Raw genomic sequence first — 25,826 nt, 5'->3', positions numbered from 1 at the left:
TCGAGTACTATATTGAATAGCAGTGGTGATAATGGACATCCTTGTTTCACCCCCTATTTTATTGGAAATGTATCGTACCTTATCCCCATTACATATAATGCTTGCTGAAGGTTTTAGGTCGACGCTACTTATCATTTTAAGGAAGGCTCCATTTATTCCTATTTTCTCTAGTGTTTTTAAGAGGAATGAGTATTGTATTTTATCAAAAGCTTTTTCTGCATCTATTGAGATAATCATATGGTTTCTGTTAGGTTTGTTGTTGATATGGTCAATTATGCCGATAGTTTTCCTTATATTGAACCAGCCCTGAATTCCTGGTATAAATCCTACCTGATCAAGTGTATTATTCTCATGATAAGTTGTTGTAATCTTTTTGCTAATATTTAAAATTTTTGCATCTATATTCATTAGGGAAATTGGTCTATAATTTTCTCTCTTTTGACTCTTCCCAGTTTAGATATTAGTACCATATTTGTATCATAAAAATCATTTGGTAGGACTCCACCAATTTTCCCAAATAGTCTATATAGTATTGGAATTTAAAGCACACTTCTGACCATGCCACTCTGTTCAAGAAATTTCAAAGCCTCCATATTGACTCTAGAAAAAAATATAAACTATGCTATGTGTCATAAAAATCTCTCCACAGTCTGGCTCCAACTATCCATCCAAATGTATTCTCCCCATGCACTCATGTTCCCATCAAGCTAACCCATTGTTGCTGCCCAGATACAATTGCCTATCTCCTACCTTTGGGGCATCTGGGTGTCACAGTGGATAGAGCACTCAGCCTGCAATCAGGAAGACTCATCTTCCTGAGTTCAAATCTGGCCTCAGACATTTACTAGCTGTGTGACCCTGGGCAAGTCACTTACTGTTTGCCTTAGTTTCCTCATCTTTAAAATGAACTGGACAAAGAAATGGTAAACCACTCCAATATCTTTGCCATGATTCCAAATGGGGACATGAAGAGTCAGACACAACTGAAATATGACTGAACTGAATCTCCCATCTTCCTTTTTTAATGGGTTGTCCCCATGACGTGATTGGAATTTTCCCCTCCTTCATATCTGTCTCTTGATATCCCTAGGTCTATTTAAGCCCTCACTTCACAAGCATATACTGTTATCTATGTATGTACACATATGTATATCTGTATGTATATAATACATATTTGTGTACCCTTATATGTATATTCACATGTATGCAATGTGTATATATGCACATATGTATACCTGTATTGTACACATGCATGTGTGTGTGTACACATGAATATATAGTATATATTTGCCTGCAGTTATTAGGTGAGAGAAGGGAGAAATGAGAGGGAGGCAGAGTGGTGGCCCTGAGTGGAGATGGATATGTGATGTGTTAAGTATATCTTGGCTAAAGGTTGTTGCTAGACAATGAAGGAGGCTCATGTTGAGTATAGGGATACTAGTCTCCCTAAATCACATCCAAGAAACTTTGGTCCTTCAATCATCCACAGTTCTCGCTGGCACAAAACCCCTTTTCGAACACCAACATTCCTCCAACAGTACAATGGACCTTCAGATCATGGAATATCAAGACAATAACAACGATGGTGGTGATAATGATCATTACAATAGCATCATAGATATAGTTCTGCACATTCACCACTGGAATTCTCTCACAGGAAGTCATCTCAGTCCTATACCTTCTTCCTCTGATTGACTGGTTCCTCCTGGAACTGTTTAAGTAGGCTGCCCAGCCTAGCCATGTTGTCTTTCCTCTCTAGGCTACACTCCTCACTCTAGACTTTACCAAGTCACAGAAACTTCTCTATCCTGGAAGGTCACTCCACCGCTGGACTGAGAAGCCCTCCAAGCAACAATAGATAGTTTAATATATAGCGCATGTGGAGAGTGTAGACCTGAAATCAAATATAGCCTCAGATGCTAGCTCTGTGACCTTGGACAATTCATTCAACCTCTGTTTGCCTTAGTTTTCTCAACTGTAAAATGGGGGATAATAAAAACACCTATCTCCCAGGGTTTCTGTGAAGATCAGTGCTTAGCACAGTGCCTTGTACATAGTCCCTGGTACATAGTAGGTGCTACATAAATATTTATTTCATCCCTCTCTTCTGTCTCTCCAGATTTTCTCCATGATATACTCATATCAAATGGAATAATGAAGAGTCAAACATGACTGAAAGGACTGAACAGCCACAGCATTCAGTAGCTTTGTCTCTATCCCCCATCCCTTCCAGCTTCCTCTTGTTGCCTTCCTCTATTAGAGTATAAGCTGTCTGAAAGCTGGAGTTGCCTCTCTTTGTATTCTCAGAGCTTAACCTAGGGCCTGGAACATTGCTGTTACTCAGTGGTATCTTCATGATGCCATTTGGGGTTTTTCTTGGCAAAGATACCGGAGTGGTTTGCCATCTCCTTCTCCAGTTCATTTTACAGTTGAGGAAATTGAGGCAAACAGGGTCAAGTGACTCACCCAAGGTCACACAGCTAGTGTCTAAGGTCAGATTTGAACTCAGGTCTTTCTTATTCCAGGCATAGTGTTCTATCTACTGCACAACCACCTAGATGCCAAGTGTTTAATAAGTGCTTCTTGACTTGTTATTTTGTGAGCTACTTAATTTTTTTAATGTCACATCTAAGTACAGGATATGAGAATAATGACTTAAAAACAGCATATGTGAAAAAGTACCTGGGCAGGGTAGAAGCTGTAGGACCTAGAAAGAGTGTTGAAATGAGAAGGCCTGGGTTTGAATTCTGAATCTACCACCCGCTTTCCAGGTGACTTAGAAAATTATCAACACTTCTAGGCCTCATTTGAAAAATGAGAAAAAAGATTAGAACAAGTTCAAAAGCTATTTAAAAAATGAGGCAGTTGGATGACATCCAAGATCAGATCCAGGTCCAAATTTATGGTCCTTTGACCCTTATGTATTACAAGCTAAACCAGAAGCAACAGTGGGAAGGGATGGCCAAAAATGAAAATAGAACATTAGCAGCTACTACAGAAATAGAATGCCTAGAGCATGATTGCTGGCATTCCTTTGACCACTACCCTAATCAGACAACATATGAATTATCATATTCACTTATGGGCCCTATATCATTTATGAGATATCAACAAACTGGGGTCAAACCAGAGGAGTGCAACCAGGAAGACATTCAAAACCATGGTATCCTTAGATGAGTTGTAAGGACAGTGGATGTTTAGATTGGAGCCAAGAAGACCTAGAAAAAGATATCTTCAAATATTTGAAAAGCTCTCCCATAGAAAATGAAAGGAAATAATACATAGTGAGAAAAAAGAGCCTGCATTCCAGATTAAGAGGGTCTGAGTTCAAATTTTGGCTCTTAGTTACTACCTAGGAGACTGTGAACAAGTCTCACGACCCCTCAGGGTTTCAATTTCCATTTCTGAAAATGAGAGAATTGAACTATATGACCTCTAAAATTCTATCTTCAAGCTCTAAAGATTGCTTCTAAAAAACAATTCAAGAAATGTTTCTGAGCAATGCCAAAAATATTATTAGAATGAGTATATAACCTCCCAAGGTGCCTATTTTGAAGAAGAATTACGTTAATTTGGATGAGTTCCAGTAGTTTTATTTGTGTATGTGTCACGTTACTGTATAGTCCTCTCAAATTTTTATACACAAATGTTAGAAAAAAGTGTGTTGCTTCAAATGTTATTTTAACTTCATTTTCCATACAGCAGTCATGCATAACTTATAGGACAAAATTATATATATTTACAAAGGCTACCTGTTGGGGGTGTAAACTCAGTTCCATGTGGACAGTCTCGGGCAGGTAAAAGTGAGGACTTCTAAACCTTAGAGTTCTCATGAGGCCCCCCAGGGAACAGCAGGGAATTGAGGTGTGAGACCGGGATATCTCGTGCATTTCCGCCTCTTCCTGTGGGAAACGCTGGGAGAGAGCATCCCCGCCCTTGAGATTGGCCCGGATCTGAGCACACCTATTGTTGTCTAACAGGCACAGTATTCAGGTGCAAACTATGTGGCTGGAGAGCTTAAGTAGGGTCAGGAAAGCCTGAAGGCTCTTAGCGCTGAGGGACCCTTACAGGACAGAAGGCCCCTCTTCCTTCTCTCCTCTCTTCGCTCTTCCCTCTCTCCTCTCTCCCCACTTCCACTTCTGCTTTCATTCTCTTACTGTAAGATCTTTGCCTCCTTGGGAGATTCCTCTCTCCTAAGGAAGAGTTCCCCCTGCACATGTAACCAAGACCTGAATAAAGCCTAACCCTCGTTCGACTCTGGAAAGTCTCTTCTCTCATACGTTTATCCAGTTTGGCCAGCCGAAGACCTGCGATAGGTAAGGTAAGACTCGGGTAGCCCTCAGGCCTCTAGGCCTGGCAGCTACCGATCACTGAAGTGACTCTACTTTCTAACCTTTTCTTACACACACACAACAAACACACACACACACTTTAAAAACAATTCTACCCTTATTTCCTAAAATTTTACACACAATCCAACAACAACAAGAATATTAACCTCCTGCCATGTCTGTTGTACTCAGAGGGTCATCCATCAACTGTTTTCTGTTTTAAAGATTAAAATTATAACTGGGGGAATGGGGACAGGCTATTGATTACTGGGATAACTTTGCTTTCCAACCATTATCATTTTTTAAAGTATCTGGACTCAATATACTTACAAATCCTCTCTCCAGTACATAAAGATTTGAGGCAATAATTTGTATTAATTCACAAGATCTATTCAGAACAGGAGGGGACTTAGGTGATCAGTCCAACCCCTTCACTTTGCAGAGAATGAAAACAGAACCCAATAAGGTTATTTTACAAAAGGTGACAGGTAACAATTGCAAAAGCCAAAGTTTAGCATGACATAACAGATAAGGTACTGGTCTTGGAGTCAAGAATATATAGGTTCAAACTTTGCCTGATGTACTTATTAGCTGTGTGATTCTCAGCAAGTAACTTAGCTTCACTGGCCTCAGTTTCCTCATCTGTAAAATTAAAGGGCTGGACTCAAAGGCCTCTAAAGTCCCATTCAGCTCTAATCCAAGAGTCTATGAATCAAAATCAGATCCAAATCCAGTGATTTTTCCACTCTATCCCATGACCTTTCACCTCTCTCACCCACTTATTATATCCTACATATATTATTCTTCAAAGGGGTATATTTATATCTCCTAGAAATTTGTCACAATTACAATGGTTGTATACCATGCTGGTAGTAAAATGATCAGTTCTCAAACTGTTTGTAACAATATGAATATCCCTGACATATTCATCAGTCAGGTGCCCCCAGTCTTAAAATGATGAGCAAGCCATATCATGAGACGAGTGCATGTAACAATATAGATGTCCTCTCCAAACCTTTCTTCCTAGGGCTAAAATTCCTTTTCACTTTTTGGAGATGGTACCAGAAACTCAAATGCTCAAACAGTTTTGTGATTTCATCAATTTGGATGTCTTCTCCAACAATGCTGATAGCAACCCGTCATTCCTCTTCTTCCTTTGAGACTCCATATGTCTGTACTTATCCATAAGTTTATCTCTAAAGTTCATCCATACCCATAAGTTCATCAATCCCAATATGGAGGGAAGCTCCTCAGTTTCTCCAGATACCAATATACCAGGAAAGAACTACAGTTGTTTACCTTTCAATCCCTTGCTCTTGTCACAAGACTGAAGCAGGAGAGACCTAAGTTTAGTCAGTCAGTTGGTCAGTCAATAAGCATTAAAAATTCACTAATTTCAAAGCATTTTCACTGTCTGCCCCTCTACCTAGAACTCCTCCTTCTTCGTCTCTGCCTCCTGGCTAATCTCTGCCTCCTGGCTTCCCTGGCTACCTTCACATCTCAACTAAAGTCCCTTCTATAAGAAAAACTTTCCCAGTCCTTTGACTTCAAATTTTTAGTAGCTGTGTGACCCTGAGAAGTCACTTAGCATCTGAGAATTGTCAAGATGACAGCTATTAAAACTTTAGAGACTAAATACTATTATTCATAATATTGTATATAATTATTTTATGAAAGAATTTATCTTCATCTTTAGAATTTATCTTTAAATTTCTCTTCCTTCTTCACTTGACTCTTTTCTGAGCTAAACTGTTATACAGTTTCCCAGATTCAAAATGCTTGAGAAATACATATTGAAATCACCTTGCTAGATAAACTTAGAGATCAAAATTAGCATTCAGATTGATTAGAGTGATGCTAAATGATAAAATGAAGAGGGGGTAGCATGGAGACACTTAGTTATTCATGCAAAAGATCAAGTTTTCCTGAAATCATCCCAAACTCTACTCCTTACTACCTCTATGACCTTGGATAAGTAAGTCATTTAGCCACTCTTGGCCCTGGGTTCTTCTTCCCTAAAAAATAATAAAGGTTTTTCAACCAGATGACCTTTAAAGTATTTTCCAGATCTAAATCCTACGATCTTAGTAAAATCTGTGGCCTAGAATTCCCAGCTCTGAGCTTACACAGACTAGGTTCAATCAGGGGAATAGCCCTCCTACTTTCCTGTTTCATTTTTTGAAATTTTATTTATTTTATTCTGAACTTAAGAAATAAAACAAGCATTTCTGTAACATAGTAGAATAGGAAAAACAAGATGATTACCCAAGAAAGCATCAGTTGGACTTCTCTGAAAAGGGATACAGATTTGTGGGTGAGGCAACTCCCTTATAATATCCTATTGATTTTCATTTTTACCCTGAACATTAACAGTCTTCTAGTATTTTAATAAAAATATTATTAAGCTCTTACTACATGCCAAACACTGTGCTTAGTGCAAGAGATATAAATACAAAAGGAAACACAGTTCTTGCCCTTCAGGAGTTTATATTCTATTAAAGGGAGATCACAGATATGCCAAAGAGGAGTAAGAGCTGGGGAGGAATCATTTGATTTGGAAGGTTACAAGAAAAGTGAGTAGAGCCCCTGGGGAATAGACTGACAAACCCTTCCCCAGAGCAGTGACAGATAAGATAAAAGAGAATGCTGGCTGGCTCAGTAGTGAGGTGAAGTGTAGGTAGAGCCAGGCCTACCTAAGGGCGTTACCTCCCTCTAAGTGAAAAGGCCAAGGTCTCCCATTGCATCCTAAGGTATTAGACTCAAGCAGAGAGAAAATCTTTTTCAGCCTACTATATAGACCACCCTCTGGTGTTGTAGCGATTCTCTTTTTCATGGCAGGATGCCATAGAGTCCACTATGGTACTAAAGACTGGACTAGTCTCATGGCACACTACCCTATGGTTTGGACTCTGCTTGAAAGGGAAACAATAAGTGTGCGAGAGTTTTTTCTGGTAGACTTGGAATTTTGTAATAACGCAAAAACTTCTTATAAAAAAAAAAAATCCCAAAGGTGGTTCTCAAGGCAAAATGCCTTCCACACTCAGAGAAAGAAATATGGAAGTCACTCACAAAATGTAGCAGATCATGTTTGTGTATGTGTATGTGTTTGTGTATCATGTTTTGATTTGTTATATGATTTCTTTCATTTATTTTAGTCTGACTACATAGCATGACTATAGTGAAAATATACTCAATAGGAAAGTATATGTAGAACCTATACAGAATTGTATGCAATCGTAGGGAGGGAGGGGGGGATGGGGGGTAGGTGTGGGGGGGGATAAAATCTCAATTGTATGGCAGTGATTATTAAACATTAAAAAATAATAAAAAAAAAAGAAAGAGAAACAATATCTGAATAAATTCCACTTTCACTCACAGAGGCATATAGATATCCAAGTTTACGGTACTTCTCTGGGGCCATGGACTCTCCCAAGAAGGTAAACAAAAGCAGGAAGGTCCAGAAGACAGACCACCTCACACCTGTGAGTCCCATTTTCACTCCATAGATGTACACAAATATTGAGACTTATCGTACTAACATAAGGGTTAGGAGCACTGTCCTAGATTCATATAATAACACCAAGTAGCCTCATAGCAGTACCCTAAGGTTTGGGCCCCCACTCAAGGAGAAAATATTATTCCAGTGAGTCTCAATTTTACCCCAGAAATATACGTAGATATCCAATCTTGTGATAGTGTGCTAAGGTACTGTCCTAAGAGTTTGAACTCATATCATATGGGAAGAGAACAAGATTACTAGCAGAGAATCCCCCAGACATTCTGGTGAGCCTCCATTTGATTCCAGAAATGGATTTAGGCTTCCAGGATTATTGATATGATTTGAGGAGGGTTCAGGCACCCCACCCCCCAAAGACTGGAGTACAGGAGAGGGTCATCTGGAATGAATTCAAAGACTCAAACATTCTTCAAGTCAAAGTGGCAAAGGTTTATTGTAATGCCAATATAACAGGCAGAGTTCCTTAGGGAAGTTGCATTCCCCAAGGAACTTGCAACTTAATAGGAATGATGCTAAAGCTTATATAGGAAAAGTAGAGGATCATCTAACAGATATGCTAATTAGATGATAACTTACAACCTTGGTCACAGGTGTCATTCACTACTGGAAATCAAGGGAAGAAGTTTTTCAGGAGTGTATTTTTGGTCTGTTATGTCTGTAACAAGATGGCTTTGAGATGTCCATAGCCTGACCTGTGGATTGAATATTATAAATTTGGGAATCAATACATGATAATTCTGTGGTTACAAGACAGTCTAATTTTTTGCAAGAGAATTTCTTCAGACGTCAGGTAGTTCTTGTGATGGGGAAAGATAGTTTATTTTACTGAGGGCCTACTTATAAGTAATTGTAGGGAAAAGTAGCTTGTCTTACTGGTTATGTCATACTGCTTATGAGTTATTACTAGGCATAGTGTCCTTGGACCAGGGAGAAAACTGTCAGGGACAGTGTTTTGAAGCTAGGGAGAAATGTGACCAATTGGGGTTCAAGCACAAGTACCCAGGCACCCCATCATTATGATATTGCCCTGAAAGTTTCAACTCTCCACAATGGAAAAAGAATCTATGTTAGAAAAGCAACCCCTTTTCCCATCAGACAGACCTGAGCTATCCAAATAACTCATGGAAATGGTAGAGATCAAAATCCAGATGTTCTGATGTCCCCATGTCATGGCTTTAGTCCACTACTGCTTTTTAAGCACCAGTGGCCACATGAGGAATCCTCACATTCCCAAGAGGTAGGCATGGCCCAATAACTCCCTGACTACCACTGGAAAGTTGTATTTCAGATTTCCTTTTTTTCCCCAAAAAAGCCTTGCAGGAGAATGCTCCACCTCACTTCATGCAGGTAGGATTCTGGAACTCTGAAATTTAGAATTTCAAGGAATGCAAACTCAAACTAGGCACTACCCAAGAATGTCTTTTGTCCCTCTAGGAGACAACATGAGATCCCTCTCATCAGTCATGTTGTTTCCCTCTCTTGGTGCCCTATACTTTAGAGTAGATTTATAGATTTTATGCCTCTGTCACTGATTCTCCAGAGCTGGGTCTAGAACAGGGGTGGGGAACCTGAAGCCTCAAGGCCACATGTGACCTTCTAGATCCTTGGGTATGGTCTTTTGACTGAGTCCAAGTTTTACAGAACAAATCTTTTCATTCAGTCAAAGTGACTCACTTGAGAACCTAGAGGGTTATATGTGGCCTCAAAGCCACAGGTTCCCCATCCCTGGTCTAGGATCCCTTTTTCTTTTTATTGAGCCAAATGAGTGAAAACAGATGTACCCTGCACCAGAGGCTGGGTATGCCCCCAGCGAGGCAAAAGTAAAAAGTTAAGAAGCTGGAGGGGGGAAGTAGAGTGTAAGTCTACAGTAAGCAATCCCTTTGACAGCCAACAGCAATGATTTTCCTCCACAAAGGTCTGAGCCAACCCTAGCAGCTCCATACTGAATCAAGAATTATCCAAATGCACATATGTAACGCCTTCAGATGGCAATACAAAATCCTGACCAAGGGCTAACTATTTTATAAGATTTTCAGCTCATTAAGTAATAGGAAGAGGAGAGGGAAGGAGAGAGATTTGACAGTCTCCTAATCTTGATTATTTTTATACTGTTAATACCATATTAAGAATTTGGTGTTTTGATTATAATTGAAAATATGCAAAAAAGACAAGTTTTGAACTCATGAACATGAGTCTTCCTGATTCCCAGCCCAGTGCTCTATCCACTGTGCCATCTAACTAACCCTAGAAAAAAATCTTACTTCCTTATATTAAGTACAAAATTATTGCTCTAAATCTAATTCACTCTATAAAACTTTTATTTTTTCCTCCCTCTTCTCCTCACACTGGGTCCAATTCTGAGACAGAGAACCAAATGTGAAGCTACAGATATTTTTAAGTTCAAAACTTAAAAAAAAACTCATCTTCTTGCTTCCGATCCAAAAGTCAAGAAAGACTGTGAAAGCCATCCAGGAATTTTCCCCCATTGTTTTGAGCAATACAGAGTACAGGCAAAGCCAGCTGAAAATATGTAATAATCCCTGCCTGAGGGTTTATCTTCCTGTTTGGACTTTGTGAGCTCTGGGTTAAGTTGACTAAAGCTTACAGAGAAAGATTTTCCACTTCTTATTAGACCAAAAAAAGGGGATGGGTGGGAGTGACAGGGAGAGGAGGCACAGGTTACTTTTTGAAGACATTCCTAGAGAATTGCCTTTCTAAAAAACACAGCATTTGTCTCTTTCTTCTAAGTAAGGTTCATCTCTGAGGCAGAGAAGCCCTATTTTTTGGTTCAAAACCTTCAGAGATCTGGGTTTTCAAATCTCCTTCTCAAATATAGATGAATTCAAAATGCTTCCAATTTCAGCTGAATATAATACTAAGAAATGATGGCTGAAAAGGTTATAAGAAACACCCAGCCACTGGTTCTGTGTTGAATCTGAAAGAAGGATAACAACAGAGAGAAAAAAAAAGATAAATGCCGACACCTGTGGAATGATGCCTGTCTAATTCACTTCAGTTCAATGCAGTTCAATTTGATTTAATTCAGTAATTCCATAAACCCCTGTTAAGGCCCAAGAATGCTTAATTTTGTATGTGCCAAGGACACCTTTGATAGTGTTCTGAAACATGTGGACCTCATCTCCAAATAAAATTCATAAATGCACAAAGTACCTAGGATTATAAAGGAAACATTATATCAAATATAATCATAACAATATTAAAAAAAAATTCACAGACCCCAGGTTAAGAACCCCTCCTAACTCACTCCTCTTCTCCTACTCTAGGGATGGGAAACCTGTGGCCTCGAGGTCAAATGTGGCACGTTAGGCCCTCAAGTGTCACCCTTTGACTGAATCCACACTTTACAGAACAAATTCTGTTAATAAAAGGATTTGTTCTGTAAAACTTGGATTCAGTCAAAAGGCCACACCCAAGGACCTAGAAAGCCACATGTGGTCTTGAGGCTACAGGTTCCCCACCCCATCCTATCCAACTTCACTATTAAAGCTTCCCTTGCTCCAACAACTTTAATGTGGCACCAGAACCCAGAGCCCTCTGACTTTATATTTTTATATACATCTTAACACTAATCCCTGAGTGACCGCCAACAGTTGATTTCTCTGTACCTGCTCCAGGATTGCTGAAAATGCCAAAGAAAGACAACAACAAACAAACAAATAAAAACCAACAAGAACTCAAGTTGACTTTAGGTACTACAGGTTTGGGTTTAATAGCATCAACTGAGTTGAGTGTTCACTGTCAATCAACAGATACTCATTCAATACCTAGTATGTGGCAGGCATTATAAGTTGGTGGGTATACAAACAGTGTCTACTTTCAAGGATTTCACAGGCTCTCGGTAGAGAAAATATGTACATGAAAAGTATGCAAAGAATAAATATGAAATAGATAGGGAGGAAGGGCACTAGCCGTTGGGGAGGGAAGAGGAGATCAGGAAATACCTCAAAAGTTGGTGCTTGAGCAGTGCTTTGAAGGAAATGAGGAATTTAATGAGGTTGAAAAGGAGAGCATTTTAAGAATGAGGAATAACCTGTATAAAAGTTCAGAGATGAAAGCTGGAGTCTCATATTTGAATAACAGAAGGCCAAGTTTGTCAAACTACAAAAAATATGGGAAGGAATGTTATAGAATGATATAGAATGAGACTGAAAAATTAGGTTGGGACCAAATTATGAAGAATTTTAAAAGCCAAAGAGAAAATTTGATATTTTATCCTTAAGAAAATAGAGTTAACATAGCAGAATAAAGGAAGGATGTAGCCATGCTCTCCCAATATTTCCCTCCAAACAACTTTAAAATAATGCCTGAGACCAAATTCCAGAGTAGCAGAGCCAAGAAAAGGTCAAGGTGAGATATTCTTCTAGTCTAAAACAAGTTAAGATGTTGGAAGGAGAGATCTGTGACAAGGGGTGGAAGCTGGTCTAAAGCCCACATGGATGTGAGCTAGTGATAGAACAGGTGTTGGTAACAGCAGCAGTAGCAGCCCCAGAAGTGCTCAAGACAAAGGTAGTAAAGGCAACAATGGATGCAAGATCAACTCCATTACCTATGCACACTTCTGCATCACAATTCAAGGACAAAGTGAAACACTTTTGGTCACAAAGGAGCAGATGCCTTGAGGAGAAGTATTGCTCCCAGTCCCAAGGGAGCAGGGGCTCTGAGGAACAGTATCTTTTCTGGTCCCAAAAGATCAGGGACCTTGAGAAATTACTTCTGGTAATCATCTTCTGGTTTCAAGGGAATAGAGACTCTAAAAGTAACATCAATTGCTCTACCAATAGATGAAAGGTGTCTCCTGGATAAAGACCAGCATACCTACCAGGAAAATGGTGATCACATCTCTCTCCAGATCATATCAACTTGGAAGCACCAAAAAGGGCAACTAAGAGCAGGGAGTTTATGGAAGGGTAATAACCATGTGGGAGCAAAGTGGGAGCAGAGCCAAGAGACAAGGAAGCACAATGGTGGTCCCCAATAGGAACTCACCAATCTGAGGAGGAATAACAGGGATGAAACATCTTCCAAGTGAGAAGGCTTTTGGCAGAAAGGTAGAAAAGTCCAGAAAAGCAGAGGCATATCTGAGAAAGAAACGCAACTACTTGAACACTTGCTCCCACTGGCCTCTTCCAGGACTTTTGTCCAGAAGTCAACCCATTGCTCTTCTGCATTTTCAATGTTTTCCTTTCTCTGGACTATTTTCTCCCTCTGCCTCTTCACTGTTGAATTCCCGGCAACCTTTTAAAGCTCACCTCAAATGCCACCTCCTCCGCAGAGTTTTCCCAGATCTGTACCCTATTAGTAATGGCCTCCCCATTTAGAACTCAAATGCACTTTGATTTGCATTTTGTCAAACTTTATTTAATATTTTTTTCCTAATTACATGTGAAAACAGTTTTACTATACTTTTTGGTTCAAATTTGAGTTCCAAATTCTCTCCATTTCCTCTCCTCTCCCCACATTAAGAAGGCAAGCATTTTGGCATAGGCTATAAATGTGTAGTCAGATTTGCATTTTAATGTACCAGTCTTGCAATATAGTCTAGATATGTTTCAGTGGTTTTTGCCCTTACTAAACTTGAAGTTCCATGAGTCCAGTAACTAAATCTTGTCCATATACATTTCCAACAACACCCAGTTAAGTTTTTTACATGTAGTCGGTGCTTAATAAATGTTTGTGGAATTTGTGTCTTGATTAAATCAGCTGAGGCTAAGAACTGATGGCACTCTGTTCTAGATAAAAAACAAAAACAAAAACAGGCCTAGCTTCCAATTGGAATAACATAAAACCAGGGGGCATTCTCCTGATGGAGTGATACTCCTCCTCTATAGTTAGCCAGATGTTGAATCAGGGAAGATGCCCCCACTCAAAGACTGATTCTTTTATAAATCCTAAATCCAGCTATCTTTGTAAATATAGAATAAGCTAAAAATGATGCATTTGATTTTGGTTAAGGGCAAAGCCAGGCTGTAGAAAACCAAGGCCAGGTTATAAGAAGCAGTGAGTCCTCTCTGCTAAAAGGTCTTCTTGTACTGATTCCATGAGTGTTCTAGTGAATTTCCCTGAAATACATTAATTAAGACAGCCCATCCTTTCATTTGGCCAAAGAGGTAGAGATGGCAATTTAAAATGCCAAGAGTTCTATATTCTTTGCTTGACAGAACTTTGCAAAATTGTCTTCCTTCTTCAACATGTGATTGGATCCTGAGGCAAAGAAGCTATTTTCAGCTACTCATTGTTGAGTTCAATACCATTTTTTTTTCAGAATCCACTATCCTCACGTTTCTCTGCCAATTATACAGAATGTGAAGAAAAATTCAGTTATTGTTCAGAGACCATGCTGATGGCTAGCATAGCTGGTGTGGCTATTACAAGTTAGTGGCAGGGACAAGACTCTTGACAATAGAAAGCAGACAGAGATGACCAGACTAATGAAGGGCCCCAAGACCTGCCATGCAAGAATCAGATAAAGAGACAGAGGAGGTTTAACCTGGAGAAGGGAAGGGATAAAGGTGACAGAATAGACGCTTTCAAGTGTTTGAAGGGCTATCATTCAGAGAAAGGATGAGATCTGTTCTATTTGGCCCAGATACCAGAACTAGTAGCAATGGATAGAAGTTAGAGAAGCAGATTCAATACTAAGGAAAACTTTGTAATAACTAGAGATGTTGAAAAGCATAGTAGATTGCCATTAGAGGCAGTCATTCCCTCCCCTTCACTGGAGGTTTACACCCAGGGGTTGGGAGTGGGAGGCAAGGGAGAAGGGAACTAGCATTTATTAAGCACCTACTGTATACCAGACACTATACTGAGTGCTTTACAAATACTGTCTCATTTGATACTCACAATAACCCTGTGAAATGAAGGCTAAATGATCACTTTGTCCAGGATTCTGGACAAAGCAGAAAGCATTCTTGGTAAGAATAGATTGCCTTTGAAGACCGTTCCAAGTTCTGAGTTTCTGTGACTGTAATACTGATTTGACTTCTAGTCAAGTGCTATTTTCACTTCACCTCCAGGATCAAATAGAAAATCCTTTGGTTGACATTTAAATCCTTTTATAACCTGGTCCTTCCTACCTCTCCAGTTTCCTTACTCCTTACTGCCCTCCATATACTCTGGAATCCAGTGACATTGACCTCCTTGCTTTTCCTCCCACAAGACACTTGAGGCATTTTCACTGGCTCTCCCCCATTCCTGGAACTTTCACCCTTCTTATCTCTGTCTCTTAGTCACTGGCTTCCTCCAAATCCCAACTAAAATCTCACTTTCTGCAAGAAGCCTTTCCCTACATTCCCCCCATGCTAATGCCTTCATTCAGTTGATTATTTCCAATTTGTCCTGTATTCTTGTTCGTAAATAGGATTTTTCTGTGGTCTCCACATTATCCTGTGAGATCCTTGAAAGCAGGGACTGTCTTTTGCCTTTTTTTGTACCTTAGCACAGTAGCTGGCAATATTGTGCATACTTAATTAAGATAGATGGACTTCAGAGTTGTTTTAATTTGTATTTCTTTAATCAATAGGGATTTAGAGCATATTTTCATATGACTATAGATAGGCTTAATTTCTTTGTCTGAAAATTGATTGGATATGACAAAAAAAAAGGAAAATGATAGATGTTGGAGGTGATGTGGGAAAACTGAGACTCTAATACACCTTTAGTAGAGTTGTGAACTGATCCAAACATTCTGGAGAGCAATTTGAAACTATGTCCAAAGGGCTATAAAACTGTGCACACCCTTTGATCCAGCATGTGCCTGTACCCCAAAGAGATACAAAAAAAGGAAAAGGACCTATTCATACAAAACTATTTATAGCAGCTCTTATTGTGTTGGCTAAGAATCAGAAATTGAGGGAATGCCCATCAACTGGGAAATGGTTGAATAAACTGTGGTATACGATTGTGATGGAATATTATTGTGCTATAAGAAATGATAAGCAGGGTGACTTCAGAAAAACCTGGAAAGACATCTATAAACTGATACAAAGTGAAGTGGGAAGAACCAGGAGAATGTTGTATCCAGAAACAGTAATATTGTATAGTGAATGACTTAGCTATTCTCAGCAAGATAAAGATCCAAGAGAATCCTGAGCATTTATGATGAAACATGCTATTCACCTTCAAAGAAAGAACTGATATTATCTAAATACAGACTGAAACATGCTATTTTTTGCTTTTCTTTTTTTTATTTGAGTCTTCTTATACAAAATAACTAATATGGAAATGTTTTAAATGATCGCACATATATAACATATATTGTATTGCTTGCCATCTCAAGGAAGGGGAGTAAGGGAAGGAGGGACAGAATTTGGAACTGAAAACTCTAAATACATATTTAAACATTGTTTTAATATAGAATTGGGGGAATAAATATTATTTAAAAATTAAGAAAGAGGAAGGAAAGAGGAAAAGACAAGAAGGGAGGGGAAGGAAAAGGAGGAAAGAGAAGTATAAGATATACAAGAGACGCAGTATAATAGAACAAAAAGATCTTTGACTCTAGGGTTAGAGGACCTGAGTTCAAGCCCTGCTTCTGCTTGTTACTGTGCAAGCTTAAGTCACTTGAGTTCTATGAGTCTCATTTTCCTTATCTGTAAAATGAGGGAGTTGGACTAGATGTTCTCTGTGGTCCCCTCCAGCTCTAAATTGATGATCTTATGATTCCTTATTTTATAAAGTGTTGCACTTTTCCTTCTTCTATGTGCAATTCGTTTTTGAAGTAATTAAATCATTTTGAACTAATGCACATTCTCAAGTTTAAATCCTCTGAGAAAGGTCAATCCTCAAATTTCTTTGTTAAATGTGAAATGAAATTTCAAAGAAAATCCTGTTCTATTGTCAATAGTGAGAGACCACAGACTTGCTGGAGAGATTGCCCTTACTTCTACTATAAGTTTCTCTTTCTAAGCTGATGAGACAAACTTTGATTGAATTTTACGAAATATAGAAACCAAGATTTCACTTCTCTGTACTATAGAAAAAATAATTCATAGGGGGTGGTAATATGAAGTACGCAGTGTTCTCTATCATTCTCCTGACCTTACTCCAACATTTGTCTTTTTCTTTCATGGGTATATTTCTAGGTTGCTTCTGGAGATTTCTTCTTTAGTGTCCCTACCATAGGATGGATATAAGACAAAGCATTATTAAGCACCTACTCCATGTCAGGAATGGTGTAGTGCATAGATTACCATCATCAGAGATCAAGAAGATCAGAGTTCAAGTCCAGTCTCCAATATGTACTGGTTGTGTGATGTTGGGCAAATCACAACCTCTTGGTGCTCCCAACCAGTTCCCTAAGAACTCTTAAGAACAGATGTTGGCCTACAGTGGTAGCAGGGCGTTTCCTGATTGTGATTTTCCAATGACAGAGAAATCACAAATTTAGTCAAAAAGATTTTTTAAAAATGTGTATGGCACTTTCCATGCAAATTAAGAAAGCAGAGAAAGTGTTATGATTTCCATTTTAAAGATGCAGAAATTGTGGCTCAGACATTCAACTGTGGTCATCCAGGTAAGCAAGCATCAGAGCCCATATAGAAACCCAGATCTTCAGGGTCTGCACCGAGTATTATTTTCTCTACAAAGTCATGCAGGTCATATTTCTGGTATATAAAACTCTTTTCCTTCCCCTTTTATAAAATAATTGCAAATTTTATTTCTTTTTGAAGCAGAAAATTCAATTCAATTCTTTTTGACAAACATTTATTAAGCAGCAGTCCTATGCGAAATCTACACATGTATCAAGGAGATGATGAAAATGAGAAGGAAATAGGCAGGCTTTCACAAAAGATTATCTACAGCCTAACAAGCCTTCATAGACAGATGTAAAGAATGCAAGATCTTACTCCATTAATAAATATGAAAAATATCACCAGCATCAATAAAGCAAAAAACAATAACAAAAATAATATAAATTATAAAAATAATTTTTAAATCAACCCTATTCCAATCAATTGATAAAACTTTATTAAGCAGGTATGATGTGCTAGGCACTGTGTTAAGTGCCAGAAATTCAAAAAGAGGGAAAAGAGAATCCTGATTTTTTCCAAGGAGTTCAGTCTAACAGGGGAGACAATAGGCAAACAAATATCTGTAAATGAGTTACATACAGGATAAATAAGAAATAATTAACAGAGGGAGGGCATATATTCTAAAAGACCTCTCGATAAACTCAATGACAGAGAGGACTTTATACTCTCCTCTGAGTAACAATAACTCAATTATTGAGTTTTAATTTATTTGATTTAGTCCAGTGTTCTGGCCTATTAAGTTTGGGTTTTGGTTTTGCTGTTATTACTTTTAATCCTGACTCTGTCATTCTGTGTTGGAAATCTCTTTCAGTTTTGTACATCTACATATGTGACAGGCATGTTATCTACCCTTTTATGTAAGTCATTAATAAAAATGTTAGGCACATTGGTCCAAGCAGAGGTCCCTGTGCATAACTTTTTTAAAATCTAATTTGGTTGTTAGGTTCCTTGTGCATCCATATTGATCCCTTGAGACAACTTCACTTTCATTTTTATTAGAATTATTTTCATTTGTCTTCAAAATCTCATTCTTAAGATCTTTCTAAGGTTCCTGGACTGACAAGGACTTTTCTAATGGAATTTTAAGTCACAGATATATAGATATAGATAGATAGATAGATAGATAGATAGATAGATAGATAGATAGATAGATAGATAGATAGATAGATAGACTTACCTATATATTCTTTTCCCCAAACCTTTTGAAATTTACTTTTGCAAACCCCAGGATGCATGTGAGAGATATTGAGGGTTTATTTTCTTCTCTCTCTATCACACATTCAGAAATATAGTACTCACTTCCTCCAAGGAGCTAATTGTTTTTAGTTCAGCTATCCAGTTTCTCCTTTTCAGTCAAGATCAGGCCACATATGACAATTCCCCCATCTCTATCTTTTGAGGGATGATATTTTTAAGACATGATTGCAACTGTGCTTTGATTAAAGAAAGACTGCTAGCAAGTTTTCTGGATAATTAAAGTCTCCCACTGTCACTCTGTCATGCTTCTACACACCATGATTCTGTTTGTTTCTAAAATTCCTTATCTATTTCCTACTTCTGTCTTCCTGGTCTATAATGTACCATATAGCACTAGGTCCTCATCACTGTATCACTTTCTCTTTCCCCTTCCATCCATTTTCACCAAGATGTCCTCCACCATTTTTCTCCTTTCTGGTTCCTACATGAACAAATGATCTTAACACGCAAAACTACTCTGCTGCTTTTATCTACTCTGTTCCTTTAGAATGAGGTATAACCTTTGAAAACAATATTGTAGTCATGGATCCTATCACATCAAGTTTGAGTGATACACATGAAGTCACTTTGCATTGGTATTTTTAAAAATTTCTTTGTTGGGAAGCAAGATGACAGAGCAGAAGGATGGACCTGTAGAAGTTCTCCCCCACAGCCCATAAAATACCTATAAAAATGACTCTAAACAAGTTCTAGAGCAGCAGAAGCTACAAAAAGACAGAGTGAAAGAGATATCCAGCCCAAGACAGCCTGGAAGGCCAACAGGAAAGGTCTGCTGCACAAGTCTCAGAGCAGAGCGCAGCCCAGCCTTGGCTGTGGCATAGACAAACAGGATCAGAGCAGGTTTTAGGGCTCAGAATTGCAGGAAGCAGCTATGATTTCCAGATTTCTCAAGCCACAAACACCAAAGACAGCTTCAAAGGTCAGTGAGAAGTTGCTTTCACCTGGGTGAGAAGGGAATGTGGACTCACCCTGGCCCCAAGGCTGTGGCAGCTTCTGTAGCAACATCCATTTTAGGAACTCAGCCTAAAGACGCAGGGGGAATTGAGCTGCTGATCTGTCACTCCTGAGTGGTGGTCCTGGGGTAAGGAGGAACACTGGTTGGTGGAGCTGATGGAGGCTCTGCAGACAGAATTCTACCCACAGGTCAGGGGCAGAAAAGCTGGAGGTTGCTCCCAGATCAGAGTGCAAGCCAAGAGAAGAGTAAACTCCTCTCCTGTGATTATGCCATTTTAAAGGAACAGAGAACTTACAAGGTCCCTAGAGTACAGTCTCCTCTTGACAAAAGACTCAAAACTCAAGTAACTGGCTGGGAAAATGCCCAAAAATGAGAAAAAAATAAGACTATAGAAGGTTGTATTCTTGGTGAACAGGTATTTTATTCCATCCTTTTGGATGAGGAAGAACAATGCATACCATCAGAGGAAGACATAAGAGTCAAGGCTTATGCATTCAAAACCTCCAAAATAAATATGCAATGGTCTCAGGTCATGGAAGAGCTCAACGAGGACTTTGAAAATCAAGTAAGAGAGGTGGAGGAAAAATTGGGAAGAGAAATGAGAGAGATACAAGAAAATCATGAAAAGGAAGCCAGCAGCTTGCTAAAGGAGACCCAAAAAAGAGCTGAAGAAAATAACACCTTTAAAAATAGACTAACTCAAATGGCAAAGGAGGTCCAAAAAAGTCAATGAGGGGAAGAATGCTTTAAAAAACAGAATTAGCCAAATGAAAAGGGAGGTTCAAAAGTTCACTGACAAAAATAGCTCTTTAAAAGTTAGAATGGAGCAGATGGAAACTAGTGACTTCATGAGAAACCAAGAAATTACAAAACAAAACAAAAGAATGAAAAAATAGAAGATAATGTGAAATATCTCATTGGAAAAACAACTGACCTGGAAAATAGATCCAGGAGAGACAATTTAAAAATTATGGGACTACCTGAAAGCCATGAGCAAGTAAAAAAGAGCCTAGACATGATCTTTCATGAAATTATCAAGGAGAACTGCCCTGATATTCTAGAACCAGAGAGCAAAATGAATATTGAAAGAATCCATCTATCACCTCCTGAAAAAGATCCAAAAAGAGAAACTCCGAGGAATATTGCAGACAAATTCCAGAGTTCCTAGGTCAAGGAGAAAATATTGCAAGCATCTAGAAAGAAACAATTTGAGTATTGTGGAAATACAATCAGGATAACATAAGATCTAGCAGCTCCTACATTAAGGGATTGAAGGGCTTGGAATATGATATTCCAGAAGTCAAATGAACTAGGATTAAAGCCAAGAATCACCTACTCTGCAAAACTGAGTATAATACTTCAGAGGGAAAAATGGTGATTCAATGAAGTGGAGGGCTTTCAAGCATTTTTGATGAAAAGACCAAAATTGAATAGAAAATTTGACTTTCAAACACAAGAATCAAGAGAAGCATGAAAAGGTAAACAGGAAAGAGAAATCATAAAGGACTTACTAAAGTTGAACTGTTTACATTCCTATATGGAAAGATAATATTTGCAACTCTTGAAATTTTTCTCAGTATTTGGGTAGTTGGAGGGATTACACACACACACACACACACACACATACACACGCACGCATGCATGCACACACACAGGGCGCGGAGTGAGTTGAATAGGAAGGGATGTTATCTAAAGAAATAAAATTAAGGGATGAGAGAGGAATATATTAGGAGGAGAAAGGGATGCATGGAATGGGGCAAATTATCTCTCAAAAAAGAGGCAAGAAAAAGCTTTTTCAATGAAGGGGAAAAGGGGGGAGGTGAGAGGGAAAAAGTGAAACTTATTCTCATCACTTTTGGCTTAAGGAGGTAATAACATGCACACTCAATTGGGCATAAAAATCTATCTTACACTATAGGAAAGTAGGGGAGAATGGGACAAGTGGGGTGGGGGGGATGATAGAAGGGAGGGCAAATGGGAGGAGGGAGTAATTAGAAGTAAACATTTTAGAGGAGGGATAAGGTCAAAAGAAAAAATAGAATAAATGGGGGTCAGGATAGGATGGAGGGAAATATAATTAATCTTTCACAGCATGATTATTATAGAAGTCTTTCGCAAAACTACACATGTATACCCTAAATTGAATTGCTTGCCTTTTCAGTGGGGATGAGTGGGAAGGGAGCATGAGAGAAAAGTTGGAATGGAAGTTTTAGGAACAAATGTTGAGAATTGTTCTTGCATGCGACTGGGAAATAAGAAATACAGGTAATGGGTTATAGAAATCTATGTTGCCCTACAAGAAAAGAGAGAAGATGGGGATAAGGGAAGGGAAGGGTGTGATAGAAGGGAGGGCAGATTAGGAGAAGGGGTAATCAAAATGCATGTTTTTTGGGGGTAGGGAAGGGGAGAGGTGGGGATAAAATTTGGAACTGAAAATCTTGTGGAAATGAATGCTGAAAACTAAAAATAAATAAATTTTAAAAAATTTCATTGATATGTTTCATTTTTACATTTATAGATCACCCCCACTTTGAGAGGTCTCTTGTAACAAAGTAAAATAACTAAGAAAAATTAACAATACAGTGACTTCTTCTGAAAGTGCCCACAACATTTCACCAAGATCAGTAATTTGAACCATCCGGAATATTACTCTCAGAGTTCACAGCACAAACTGTAGATAATCATAGATAGAAGGCACTAGCATTAAAATGAATAGGAAACGGTTTCCTATTGTAGAAGGTGGGGTATTTCTGGAACTTCAAGGAAGCTGGAACACAGAGATGAAGAAGGAGAGAATTCTAGGAATAGGGAACAAAAAAGTGCTTAGAGTCAGGAGATGGTGTGTGAGCAGCAAGGAGGGAAGGGAAGGGAGTAAGCATTAATTAAGTACCTACTTTGTGCCAGGTACTGTGCTAAGTACATTTTAGAAACATTTTCTCATTTGGCTCTCACAACCACCCTGGGATGTAGATACTGCTCATTATTTTCATTTTGCAGTTGAGGAAACTGAGGCAATCATAGGTTAAGTGATTTGCTCAGAATCACAGATCTAGGAAGTGTCCAAGGCTCGATTTGAACTCATGTCTTCCTGATTCTAAATCCCATCTGTCTATCCATGAAGCCACCTATATGCCTCTAAGTTAGCCCTCAGGATATTAGTCTCATTGGATTTCAGAATATGTGGTGGAGGTGAGGCAGGAAATAAGGTATAAGATGACAGAAAAAACCTGTCTTCTGGATCTTAGGAGAGTGGCCAAGTTATGAAGGATTTCAGAAGCCAAACAGAATTTTATATTTGATTCCAGATGTTGACACTAATGTTGATAGCTAGCATTTATATAGTGCTTTTACAGTTTACAAATATTATCTCTGCCTTACTACAGTACATTGTACCTTGTATTATGCTTATCTGCATATATATCCTATCTCATGGATAGACTGTTAGTTCCTTGATGGTAGAGATTTTGTTGTTTTTTTCATCTTTATATCCATAGTAGATTGGACAGTACTTTGCACATAGTAAGCCAAATAAATGGGCATGTACTGAATTTAATTATTACTATTTTCCTTCCAAATCTAATATTCCATGAAATGATAATTCTGAATGAAAATAAAAATTAACAGTGCATTTCAAATGATAGTTCTAAAAAATAGACACTAGAGGGAGCTAGAAATAAATTCAAGCTTGTATGCTCATAGGAGTTCCAGCTTAAAAAGGCATTAAAAACCATCTTGTCTAACTCTCTTATTTTGCAGATAAAAAACCAAGACCCAAAGGAGTATCTCATCTGCCTACTTTCATGTAACTAGGTAGGGACAAAGGTGAAATCGGAAAATGGGTCTTTTGATTCGAAATTCAGTGCCTTTTCACTTCACCAAATTCTAAGTGCCAAAAGTTAATCTATAGAAAGAATGATTCTGATAGAAGAAATAATGTTTCTCCCATTAAGAATAAAACATGGGGTTTTAGGTTACCAAATGTATTTGTTTCCCTCTCATGTCTAGTAGTCAGTTCAAATTTTAAATATTTCAATATGTTAAATATCTGTCATTTCATTACAACTGGTCCATTTATAGGTATTTATTTAAATATGGCCTAGGAAGATACCTAGATGTTAAGCAATTTGTCCTGGGTCACACAAAGTGTCCAGACAGGCTCCGAACTCAGATCTTCCTGACTCTTAAGTCTAGTTTATTAATTGCCTACCTACACAACCCTCTATCGACTAAGGCACACTACTCTACCACTTTAAGTACTTTCACCTAAGATCTGGAGGCAGGCAGTATGCTAGCCAGGAAGAACTGTGCTTATAACACATACTAGCTTTGTGACTCCAGGGAAAAACTCTTACCCTCTCAGTGCTCTAGGCATTCTCTAAAATTAGAAATCAAAAGAAGGATCTCGCTTATACTGATGCTGGCAGTTCCAGGTCCCAGTGAAATCATAGATGCAGCCCCTATCCTGTAGGACCATAGGTTTAGCGTTGCCAGAATTCATAAATACTAAGTCAGATCCTCTCACTTTACAGATTAGGAAACAGCACCAGAAAGTGGAAGTGATTTCTTGTTAGTCCCAAAGATGTGTCAGAGTAGAAAGAGGGAGAGATGATTTTAGAGTCAGTCGATCTGACTGAACATTTAATTCTTCCTCTTATTGTAACCTAGATGACCTTGGACAAATCATGTCATCTCTCAACTCTTTATCTATAAAATGAGAAAGTTGGATTCCATATCTTTGAAGGTGTAGCAGCAAGGACCCCAGCATGCACAAGAGGGTCTGCTATACAATTTCTTAGATCTGCTTTTCTAAAAGGAAAGCAACTTTTGAGGGGTCAGCAATCTACTTTAATCAAGCACATACATCATTCACTTAGTTCAGGGGAAAAAGTCTGAACCTCAGAGAAAATACAAACTGAAATAAAGACCAACAGAAAGGGCTTCCAATTGTCTGACCATAAGCAATACATACATCACAGATCAACAGACAGATCCAACTCTCTGACCATTACATACATACATAATTACCAGAGAGAGAAGCATCACAATCTGAGTTTTCAAAGCCAGGGGCTCCTTTGCAGCTACCCAGAGTCTCATCTAGCCAAATAAACATTTCTAATGAGTAAGCCCCCAAAGTAAAACCTAACTCAAAGTATTTATATACTTTTCAGAGCCTGAGGGCAAGATACTCTGACCCAGTGCCTTAATTGAAATTAACAAAAGATATTGAAGCCTATTAATGGTCAGGGAAGATCTTTAATGCTTTCCCTCACCCACCATTAACCTTATATTAGTATTATAGAAGGTTCTTTCAAATTCTAAATCTAGGATATTATCAAGAGGTAGAGGTGAGATATAGATACAGAACTTCTAATTCCAAAATCAGTGATCCTTCTATCATATCATACATTTTCACCTTTTTTTATTACACATTTTTAAAAATGAAATTTCTTATTAAATACATTTAGACTGAAATAGTCTCTGTTCCTTCTGGTCTATAGTTGTATGGGAGGTTGCCACTTTTTACTTGCAATCAGAGGAAATCTAAAAGCAGCCAGTTACTGAGATTTCTGAAGGCAAGTAGATAATCTGAACTATTGATATATGAAGAAGGGGGGAAATAGTTTATCTAAAAAGAAACCTCCAACTACAAAGAACTTGGGAACTAATAGAGTTATCTTCTTAAATTTTTTTAAAAGCCTATATTACTAAGGTTCTTTGAAACTTCTCCCCATTTTTCTGCTACCATCTGTATGCAGAAGGAATATGTATAGGACTGAGAGCCATTTGGCATTTGTATCCATTTCATGGATTACTATGGCCACAATGAAATTCATCTCCTAAGGCTAACCTACTGCTCATGAGATTTCTTGATTTAGTCAGACTGGTCCCCAGTCAAAAGACAGTCTAGAACTGTACTCAAATCCTTTTCAACTTGGTAGGACCTGCCAGAGATTGTTTTTTTTTTTTTCTTATCTGTTCCTGATTTAAAGTTAGCTATTCTAATGAGAAGTATTATATATAAGAAGAATGAAATTCAATAAAAACAATGGTGGGAGAAGCTGGGAGTTCATAAGAGTCACCATTCTGAATCTCAAGAAGAATATATACCTACAACTGTACAACCTGATAGCATTGTATTGAAATAGTAGTAAAAGCTATTGAACATACACAAATTGAGACATGCATTTTTTGGACAGGGCCAAGGTGGGAAT

The sequence above is a fragment of the Notamacropus eugenii genome, chromosome 3 (assembly GCF_028372415.1).
Source record: "Notamacropus eugenii isolate mMacEug1 chromosome 3, mMacEug1.pri_v2, whole genome shotgun sequence".
NCBI classification, from domain to species: Eukaryota; Metazoa; Chordata; class Mammalia; order Diprotodontia; family Macropodidae; genus Notamacropus; species Notamacropus eugenii.
This window is presented reverse-complemented; position numbering follows the sequence as displayed.